The 10945-nt window shown below is 42.0% G+C and overlaps 1 protein-coding gene across 1 annotated transcript in view; it reads left to right on the plus strand.

Moving 5' to 3' along the window:
* The first annotated feature begins 7220 nt into the window (after window positions 1-7220).
* Window positions 7221-10945, plus strand: part of sema6bb (sema domain, transmembrane domain (TM), and cytoplasmic domain, (semaphorin) 6Bb) — a 121341-nt gene continuing 117616 nt past the window's right edge. The window contains exon 1 of the mRNA XM_030049315.1: window positions 7221-8146. The gene's annotated coding sequence lies outside the window, so the exon portion shown is untranslated. The remainder of the gene's footprint in view (window positions 8147-10945) is intronic.

Raw genomic sequence — 10945 nt, forward strand, 5'->3', positions numbered from 1 at the left:
CTGTTGAAAACCACAGGAAATTGAGCAAAAAATCTTTGAGAAATCACCATTAAAGCTTCTTCTGAATCCCAGGTGCAGCTTAAGTCTATGAGGTTGTTCATGTAGAAGATTAATTGTCTCAATAAGATATTCATCATCATCAAAGAGCACTTTAGCAAGGATGTGGTCTCAGCTAAGCAATAAAAGCAGCGCTGCGATTATTTTGTAATGAAAACCATTTGCTTTGCTTCATGTTGACATGCAAAGCAGATGTCTCAGGTGTGTTACACAGAGATCAAATCACAAATATTTATTTAGCGCCACATTTTGCTCTTATCGGCCACCTTACACCATTTTCAAATAATACACCTGATCTCTCTGCATCACAGGCTTCAATTTGCAGAAATCTCCATCCATTCATATCTGACCAACACAGCTTGATTTCATCTCACTGGAATATCTGCACTTCGCCATTGACAGGAATCTTATTTCCAACATCCTGCAACAAATTTCCGGAGGCTTGCAACATGAGGTATCGGTAACATACAACACAGCTACAAATCATCCTGAGCTTGAAACTTGATATGAACTTTTGCCCTTACAATATTCTGCCCAATAGCGTATTAATAAGTCATAACCATGGCTGAGCTGACGCAGGAGTTGCACGTGCGTGGGACCTATACTCCATCATGTGGAAATGATAAAGAGAGAGGAGGCTGCTAACTGTGAGACAAACACTGGCAGATCCCTGTTCCTTATTAGCATTCTTGCTCTTGGGACGTATTGACCAGATAATTGTACTGAATTTGAATGTTTTCTGTCAATGATTAGAGCTAATTGGTTGATTATATAGGCCTACATTAAGTTCATGTTCATGTTCTCTTTTGCTCCTTTTAATAAATATTTATCGGCACTCCCTGCTGAATCTGAGAACATGACATTATCATAACAATGTTTTCTCTGTTAGCTTTAGGTTCCTCTCTCTCTCTCTCTCTCTCTCTCTCTCTCTCTCTCTCTCTCTCTCTCTCTCTCTCTCTCTCTCTCTCTCTCTCGTTCCATCTCACAGTGCTTCTTTTCCTCAGTAGCCTTAGGACTATCTGTCCATATTCAAAGGCGAAATAGACTAAAAAAAAAATACTAATTATGTGCATCAGAGGGCATAACAATTCAGAATTGCAAGGAGGTATGAGCACATCCTTGTTCTTTTACAAAATGAGAGCCCCAAAATGAAAGCTCATAAAAGCCATTAACTTTATACATTTAACTCTTTGTAAGAGTAAGCGTCTTTAATCTTTCAAGTAAAATTGCCCTGCGAGGACTTGCTTAATTGGCTACAGACCTTTTACGACTGTTGTGCCTTCAGCTCAAAACATATTGGAAAAAATGATTTGTGGGGAACCTCTCGTGGACCTTAAAATAACAGAGTCTAAAATAAGATTTGTTATCTGCTGCTGGGGCACATGAGAAACTGCAGGTCAGTGCATGCAACATACAAAATGAAAAGAAACAAATAACAGAACTTGATCTTGCCATAGCCAACAAGCTGTCTCAACTTTATTTCCACTGAGAATGCCTCATACCGCGCTTGATGACTTTCCATGACTTTTTGAATGCCAGTGACTGTTATTCTTCTTTTCGGGGGCCTCGCCTGTTTATTCTGGAGAGGTTATTTCACCCCAGAGCCCTAACAACGGGTCAGCAGCCACAGCCGAGGTGAAGAGGAAACATGCAAAGAGACGACTGGCCCTGAAATATTTATGGTCCTTTAGCGTTGTGATTGTATGAGTTCTGACAGTGATGGCTTACTACTGTGACCCTTACCCAAACAAAAGCCTTGGTGTGTTGCTATCTGTGGTGACAAACAGAGGTGAGGCAAAGTGCATCATCTATTGATCCTCCTCTTTTTGCTTTTTCCTTTCTCTCTGTTTATAAAATATATCTGTTATTACATTGCATATTGATCCCCGATCCCTTGCACTGTCTTCCTTTTATCCTTCGCCACTGTTTTCTTGAGGATCCTTTTAGCCAAAGTGCTCTTGCTGCCTTCTATCTTTACACTCTTTCCATTCCTCATCCCACCTTTCCAAATCTTCTCTTCCTCTTCATTTCCTCTCCCTCATCTTCTCTGCACCACATTCAGGCTGGCAGATTGATGGCTGCTTTGGCAGCGCCTCACAGTAATAATACAGTCACCGAGATTGGTCCCACCTAATTTACTACAAGTTGATCAGGTCCGTATATCCTGTAAATTATTTAATATTTTATTTAAACTTTACACCTAATCAGTACATAAATTTACTTTATTAATTGCAGTTGTATTTTTTAGAGTTAGTTCAAATGACAGTGCAGGGCTGCAGATAAACCAGTTCCACTTATGGTGTTGTTCCATCAATCCCGTGAATATCCACATCACATGGACACTAGCAGAACAAGGCCTCCGCATAACAGAGGAAGGTTGGTGGATGAGAGTGAATATAAAACTGAGGTTATTCATCTCCCTTATCATTATGCCAGTCACCCTCGATGTATGAAGGTAGCTCTCTTGCTCCTCTCATTCAAAGCCAATAAAACTGTGTTGTTAAGATCTCACTGCTTTACTGTTTACCTATAACTCTGGGAGGATAGACAATCCAAAATTAAACAACATCTCTGCCTTAATATTCTCTGAATATCGAAATAGTGTCTCTGAGCTGGGATGATTCCCATCAAGGTCAATTTTTGTCATTTTTCAGCGTTGTTTTGCGGTTAACTGGATGTGACCATTTCTTCACAAAGTATTTGAAAGATTTCCTTACCCCGAATGTCTCTGTCAGGTAAACCTTCTGCATCGTACGTCTCATTTAATCTGCAAACCTGAGTGAAATCAACTTCCCCTAAATTTAATATGCAAGTAGTGTATCAGGTCAAGATTTAACCGGCTTTCAGCATCGCTTGTAATATGAATGAGTGAATGAACAAAGTAGAGCACAGCACAGCTCAACTCAACCCAAGACAATGAAACCTGTCCAGCTTACCAATAGGCCTGTATAAAATATAACCAGAGTTAGAGTTTGATAATACTGAATTCATGAGATTTTTCTTTAGATTGTTTTAAACAGAGCTTCATTCACTTAATGGAAACTGGAAACAGATGGACAAAGTGCCTCATTCAAAAGGCATACATCTGTCTTCTAATTTAACCAAAGGGAAAACTGTTGGTAGGGAATGAAATAGATCACAGTGTAGAGAGGAATCTATTTTCATTCAACATTTATTTGTGCATTGTCTGTTTCTGTGTTTGTAAGTATATTTATGGATTTGAGGAAACTTGTTTTAAGCTGTCTTATCATCGCTCACAAGTTTGTCACTTACTGAAATTGAGCTCCAAGTTGTTGTTCACATTATGTTCTTATTTTTATGCCAATCATGTAGAAATCAATTAATGGCATCGTATGTCATTTCAGCTTAATCCATGGCTTGCTTTGGTGGTGTGTCAGTTTTATTGGTTTTTCCGCATGATTAATGAAGCAGTTCTAATGATAAAACCAGGAACTTGAAACCACTTCATTCATTTACTGAACGCGATTTTGGATAGTTTGGATGAGAATTTTTGCCGGGTGATGGTTCCAGTGTCTGCTGGGTCGCTGTGGTTGTGACAGTTATGTGTCTGATCACATGAACCTCATGCATGGTTTGTATTTTATTTGGCCGTTTAGTGAACCATGCAGAAAAATAATAATAATAATAAACTGTCACAGTGGAGGGCAAGGGATCTTTAAATTACTCATATCTCAACTCATATCTCTCCATCACTGGCCGTGGCTCCTGCCTCGTGGACACCTCTGATGCTGTGATGGGAGTTAGGAGACAAAAGCTCTTGCTATGAAGGGTTAGACTGATCTAACTTTGGCATCAGCATATCCCCCTCTGCACTTGTAACAAACACACATACACACACACTGCACTCCACTCTCCTGCCTTCCTACCTCGGGGGATAGGAAGGCTGCACTGCCCTTCCCCTTTTCCCCATGTTGTTGAAAGATTAAAAAGTGCATTCTCCATCAAAGGTCGTAGGTTTTTTTGCTAAGCTTTCTCGCTTTCTCATGCAGCTCTCCTCCCTCTTATCTGGCTCAGGTCTACTGCCTGCCTGCTCTGACACACTGAGTGGGATGAAAGGAAAAGGAAGAACAAAACGTTTTTTTGTTTATTTATTTATTGTCAGCATCCCATTCTCCGCAAACTCTGACAGGAGATGAAATGGCAGAAGTTCTTTTGTTGAAAATGGCTCAAAGTTTCTCTGTCCTGAATCATTGCTATGCAAAGCAGCTGAAACCAGTATAATAAGGCTAATCCGGGGATTAAAAAAACTTTTGGTGAGTTGTTTAAAATTATAACGCAGTATTGCTAGCTGCAGTGGCATTGGCTGCCATTTTAGAGGTCCTCCCTCCCTCCCTGCATCTAGCCTGCACTGGCACTGCACAGTTTCCCAAATAACTCCTTTGTGGGGTGGAGCATCAATGAGGAAAATTCAGGTACAAAGTGCGACAAAAACATACTCTAAACACACATGTGCACATACAACTGTGCGCTCATCCACGCACAAACATTGGAAAATCCTTATGCTTTTTTTCACTTCACTCTGAAAACACAGGGTTGCACTCATTTCATGCTTTAAATTGATTTGTTCTCCATTGTTCCAGGCACCTGAAGCTATCTTGTTCTCAGTTTTCTTGTGTTGGCTGGATGTTACATGAAGGCAGACCACAGAACCTCAGAAAACCTCAGTTTTGCCCTTCAGGTTCTTGTGGGCACACGAGACACACAGGTTGTGTGTATGAGCAAGAAATGAGAGAGAAAGAAATGGAGCAAGCTGGGAGAGCTCATCAATATTCCAGTGCTGGTCAAACTATTGCACTATACCTGGACAACGATACTGCTGACGGAGCGGTGTCCTCTCTGATGTAACCACAGTCAACCACCAAGCTGACTTTAGCAGCTGGCCCCTGGACTATATACAATAATCCCCAAAAAAGAAACTGCTAAATGAGTAACTGTGATACTAACAATGACACTGCAGATATGGGCAAATTTAGTGTCTGTAAATGATAAATGAAAAATAAATCTGCAAATAAAAAGCAAACCAAAACACCAAAGACACAACCCGGGAAGCTTCAAGACCTGCAGTAATGTTAACACCAGGGAGGAGCAGGCCATAGGAGAGGCCCAAAATAACAACACCATTACAACAGCGCTGTGATTACTTAGAAATTACTGTGACAATAACACATCAAAAAATAATAAGTCAACATTGCTTCCGAACAGCATGAGCCGAGATGAGTTTCTTTCAAAATCAGCTTCCACTGTGTCAACAAATGTGACACCCAAAGTTACTGCTGCCATGAAAGCAGGCATCACTATTAAATGTCACGGGTGTTATTATTTCAAAATCTTTTCTTATAAAATAGTTCCAGTGAATGTAATAATCTGTAATTTAAAAAATAACCAATGTATGTGAGGTGTTACCCGAAATGATTATGTTTTTTGGAATGACATCTTTCATAAAATAAGGATATGCCAGATCACGTCCAACAATACGAGATGATATTTTGTACATATTTCTCCCAAATTAGAAGCATCTGTCTTGCCAGCCCTCATGAGCAGACAGTGTCAGCTAGGCTGTCAGATTGCCTGCAGTATTTATATTAGGATGGTGAGCTCAGGTTTAAGGACAGTGAGCTAGTCACATAAGCCATGAGCCTACAAGCCTGAAAGTCATTATTTCTGCAATTCATTATTCATGAATCGCAGCTTAAAAGTGGGTATGGCTGGCTAACAATTTCAGGGGCCTGGTCCCATAATTCTTAACTCCTAACAGATACAACACAGCACCAAACATCATTGACCGACATTATCCTGTAATAAATTGACTGTATGGTCTAAAATTTTGGCATATAGCCCCCTGAAGATATTTCAGGCCATTTGCAGCCTTGTTTGTGGATGAGGATGTGCACGATTTTACAGGAAGTTTCACTGAAGGACAAAACTGATTTAATATTTATACCACTTCACACACAACCCAAAACAGAAAAAAAACTCATATATGTTTGGTTGTAGTGTTACTTTGAGTTAATGAGGCTAAATTATTCCTCTGTTGTGCTAATTTATACTCAATGAACCCAGTGATACAGATGCAGACTTATTAAGGCCCTGAGCTCAGGGACGGGTGCTGCAGAGGGAAAGAAATCAGGTTTCAAGTTCATGACTTATGTTATTCAATTACACAAAATAGGACTTTTAGGAATTCTAATCAAAACAAAGTGTTCCAACCAAATGAACTAAAGCCTGTGCTGCAAAAATAATTCTACCAAATCCAATTATACAGTCAAGTACAGAGCAAAGTTGAATTCAAAGTGTAAAATGAGTATTATTTGTGGTCTGGATAAATGATTCATGGTTGAGCTCACCATTCTAAATAAGTGTCATTATTCAAATAGTCTACTGTTTTTTTTTTTTTGTTTTTTTTTTAAATAAAGTACCCACATGTTCTACTAATTGCTTTCTGAGGAGGCTATTAATAGAACATGTGGAAAAGGAAAAATGACAACTGACAAGACAGAACTTCACTCAAAATAATAATTTAAAAAAATATATTCTGGTGAGCACAGTAGCATTAAGAAGGCCACTGAAAAAAAAGAAAATAACTCTACATTAAAATTAATATCTCACTCTGGGCTACCGATGCTGTTCATGGACACCTGGACTAATATGGATCCATTTTCTGACGTAATCTTTCCTGGTACAGTGCCTCACTCTGTTATGTGCAGTGGGCATTTTTTCCCCCTCATGTTTAACCACCTGATCAGCTGTTCTTCCAGTGAAGTTATGCTTGTCACCAAGAAATGATCTGAATCAGACTTCTTGTGTCATGTTAACGTCGGGACTTTGCGTAATTCTGCCCAAACGGCATTTAAAAATCTAGAAGACGTTTCTTTTGAATACACTGGAATTATCCGGGGCCAGTATTTCCTCTAAACTGTCTGGGCACGATGCACTGATTACCGCAAATTTATTTCTCACCAGTCATTCGTCATTTAGTTACCAGAAATGTAGAACTAGAGGCGTGTTTTGAAGTTGTTGTAGTACTGGCTAGACTGGCTGTGATAAAGGCTGCACTAAGTTTTGATGAATTGGCGGCTCTTAATCAGACCCAATTAGTCATTAATCAGTTCCATTCCAGTCGTTGTATAATTCTGCTTCAGGTTTTGGCACTAACAGGCTTTTGGAGTCTCTGTGGATGACAGCAGGGAGCTGTACTGGAGATGCTGTAGCCCCTACTACCGCTAGAAGACAAACACTGTGATCCTCCCTCTTTGCCAAAGCTCCAGAGTGCAGCCTCAAGGAATTAAAAAAACAACAAGTATTTTTTCATAAACCGATGAATGGGACTTTGCTCTGCGCTGAATCCCGGGGCTGGCTCTACTTGGAAGTGGGCGCATTCCAGACAGAAGGACAGCCTTTCCTTTCAGTGAGACCCGAGGTGGAAAAGACGCAGCAATGACATCCTACTGGCGAGAGCAGCAGTCGTGCGCAGCAGCAAAATAGACGAACTATTGTGGGGGACAGAAGATTGATAACACAACTGGGCAAGCGGAGAGAGCGGCAGATGTAATTTCCAAACGTTGCAGCTGGTTTTGTGCCAGTGGAGTGCTTGATGGGTTGTTATTGCAATCAGCCCCCTTTTCATCATTCACAGCTTCCAGCGTTTCCAAATTACTTGGGGATCCCGGACGGCTGTCTGTGAGGGAGTATTGCTGCAGAGACTAACGGGGAATGCCATGTGTCGTTGCGCGACATAGAAGCTCTTTGTGGGCTGTTTTGCACCGGGGACAGGTGGTGCTGCGTGCGTGTGTGTGTGACTAGCAGGGGGGCGGCATGGACACACAACCCCTGAGACAGTTGTCTTAGGGATGTCAGGCCGGCGTACGGGATCAGTTTTTGCCAGAGACAGGTGCGACAGGGAGGAGTAGTTTACAAACCCCTACACAGGATCGGGTACGCACCAGGCTATACGAGCCTCCTCTCTCTCCTCTGATCTCTCTCGGATTTTTTTGTATCCAGTGGGACACGCTCAAATTGACTTGTACACTCGTGGTCCCGGCTGTACCTTTTACCCCCTCAAAAAATCCAGGTAAGTGACCGTGAGCCGCTCAGTGTTGAGGTCTGCTGTGGGTGTTGGTGGCTGTGGCGCGCTCTGGGGCACAGGCTGTGTCGCGCCTTGATGCTTTGGATAGCCTACATTGTGTCGCTCCTTGACAGGGGAGAGATTCGTGAGGAAAATTACTTTACGGTGAAAATGAGTAATGCACAGTGCCGGGTTGATCTAGATAATCTTCCGCTCTCAGGCCTATACATTTTTCATTGTTTAATTCTCAATTTCATGCTGCGTAGCTTGCAGCCACGCACATAGGCTACAGCTCTCAGCGGTCCCGAGTCTGAAGAGGAGACTCACCATCCATCTATTGATTGGTTTTGGACTCAGATGGATCATATGATTGAAAATGGCTGACAGTGATGTATTGACCAAGATCATTACAGAGTATGATCGCAACTACCGGCCAATATTGCCATTCAGATGTCTCATTGTCATTCACCTAACCTATATACAGGTAACGGGTTCATTTGTGACTTCCCATGCTCTCGTGGATTTTTTCCTCATAGATTTTGAAAACATTTTTGGAGCATGAACAGAAAACCTCAGTTTCATTGCCAATGAGTTGTGAAACTCTGGAAGCTTATAGTCTCTCTCTCTCTCTCTCTCTCTCTCTCTCTCTCTCTCTCTCTCTCTGTGTTTTGCTGGTTTGTATGCCTGGTGTTTATTTATTGTTTGTGTTGTTTGTTTGATGACTGGCTGATCGGTGTGCTGCCAGTGTCTGTGTGTGTGTGTGCTGATCCACAATCCTACCCGCTGGACCCCTGGTGCCCACACTCAATCCTGCCCTCAGGCTCTGTCACCCCCCTCCCTCTCTGCAGCAGCTGCTTTCTTTACACTACATTGAGCTAGTTGGCTGGATAGTGTCAGAATCACATTTGTATTTTTGTGTGTGTGTATGTGTGTGACTGTGTGTGTGAGGGCTGGTATCTCTCAATAGCTGGCTCCAAGTCTCCTAAAGTTTCTCCATTTGGGAGCTGCATGTTTTTGTTGTGGCCCCTGTTTCAAATTCAAATTGCCTTTCAGCTGCCTTTTGTCCAACTCCGAGGTTTGTGGACTGGAAAGGGAGAGAAAAGTAAGTGAAGTCCCCAAGGGTCAGAGCATTCCTATAATGAGCCTGAGTGTGTGAGAGAGAGGAGCGAAGAGTAGAGAGAGAGACAGAGAGAGAGATAGAGAAGGAAAGGGAGAATTGGAAAGAGAGAAAGACACATGTAAAGGAAGAGGCAGTGCTCTTTGTCCAGCGCAAGGGCAAGCGCTGCTGAGGGAATACCACCACCTCCACTAACCTTTCTGTCGCTCTTGCTGCGTCAATCAGTCCAAGAGGGCAAGAGCCTCTTTAATACCTCTTCCTCAAGCTTTTCACCCGCCCTGGCAGCCAGGGCTCATGGGTGCTGCCACAGGTTACCCTCCTCCCAGACACGCAGATGCTACATATAGGAGGTAACGTCGCCGACTCTGCTTCACGCCTCTGTTTTTACAGTAATCGCAGAGCAAAGCAGGCAGATACAGTAGATGATGAAAGAAAGGAGAGAGGGATGAAGAAAACATGCGGGAGATGAAAGGAGAGATGATCATAAAGCAGATGCTGTCTAATCATTTGAGCGCTGTTGCTTCTTTGGCATGACAGAGGAGGAGCTGTGCCCTTCTCTCTCTCATATGCTGACATCCTCTTGTAGGCCGATCATGCCACCAGTAATTACAGGAGAAGCACTATCAGAGGGAATGAATTAGTAGACAACAGGGGAAATACCTGTCTGATGCGAGCTCTGATCTTCTCATTGTGCCACATTCAGTTTTAATTAGTTTGAGAGCCAAGGACAAAATATTATGTAAGACTGGAGACAAGATGCGTCAGTGGCCTTTGCTTGTGCTTGCAGTCACGCACTGAAAGCATCAAGGAAAGACAAGAAAAATCTCCCCTGAAAAACACTTCTGATTTATTGATTTGACCCTGGATGGGGAAGATTTGTGAACAAGGAAGAAATTAGGTAGCCAAGACTGCCCTGCTTAAAACGACCAAGAGACAAATCTTGCTGCTGCTCCAGTGACATTGAATGGGAGAGGCAGCTTGTGATTGTGGCCTGGGTGATGTCAGAGGAATGAGACACACAACTATTATCATTATAAATATAACAGCAATTTGTCAAGCCAACTGTTTAATTGTTTTATAAATGATTTGCAATTAATTAACAAAAGGTGGTTTGAGTCGGTTTTATTAAATAAAGTAACAACATGCTTCCGCCTAAGATTTTAATTTCTTCTTTCTGGAGGGGGGTAATGGTTTTTGTGGTAACAGTAGGCGAGGCTATATAAATAACCAGACTGTAGGAAGCATTACTCTTGCCAGAAGAAATGACTCATTAGGGGGCAAGATTGCACTAAGAATTATGTAAGGCAAACATAAGGAGAGGAATTGAAGGCATCGTGTACCTGGTGTTAGAGCTGGTGTCCTGGGCACTAAAAGATTAGATTAGATTAGAGGAGAAACAGCACCGGAAAAAAAAGCAATGTTTCCCAGACAAAGCCTAAAATAAGATCAGAATTTTCTGTCAATGCAGAATCTGGATAACAAGGCTAAAATTGTGTCCAGGAAACCAGGGGGTTTGTACCGCTCCAAGGTCCCAATGCTGATGTCAGTTCTTGGCGATGTTTTCTCATTCCCCCAGTGCCTTTCCCTCACAGCTTAACAAACTGCTCAGTGGAGCTCGGCTAATCCTCGGCTAGCAGTGCCCAGTGATTTATTATAAAGTGACTTAATTTGGGGGAGATCTGCAACAT

The sequence above is a fragment of the Myripristis murdjan genome, chromosome 4, assembly GCF_902150065.1.
Source record: "Myripristis murdjan chromosome 4, fMyrMur1.1, whole genome shotgun sequence".
Taxonomy (NCBI): Eukaryota; Metazoa; Chordata; class Actinopteri; order Holocentriformes; family Holocentridae; genus Myripristis; species Myripristis murdjan.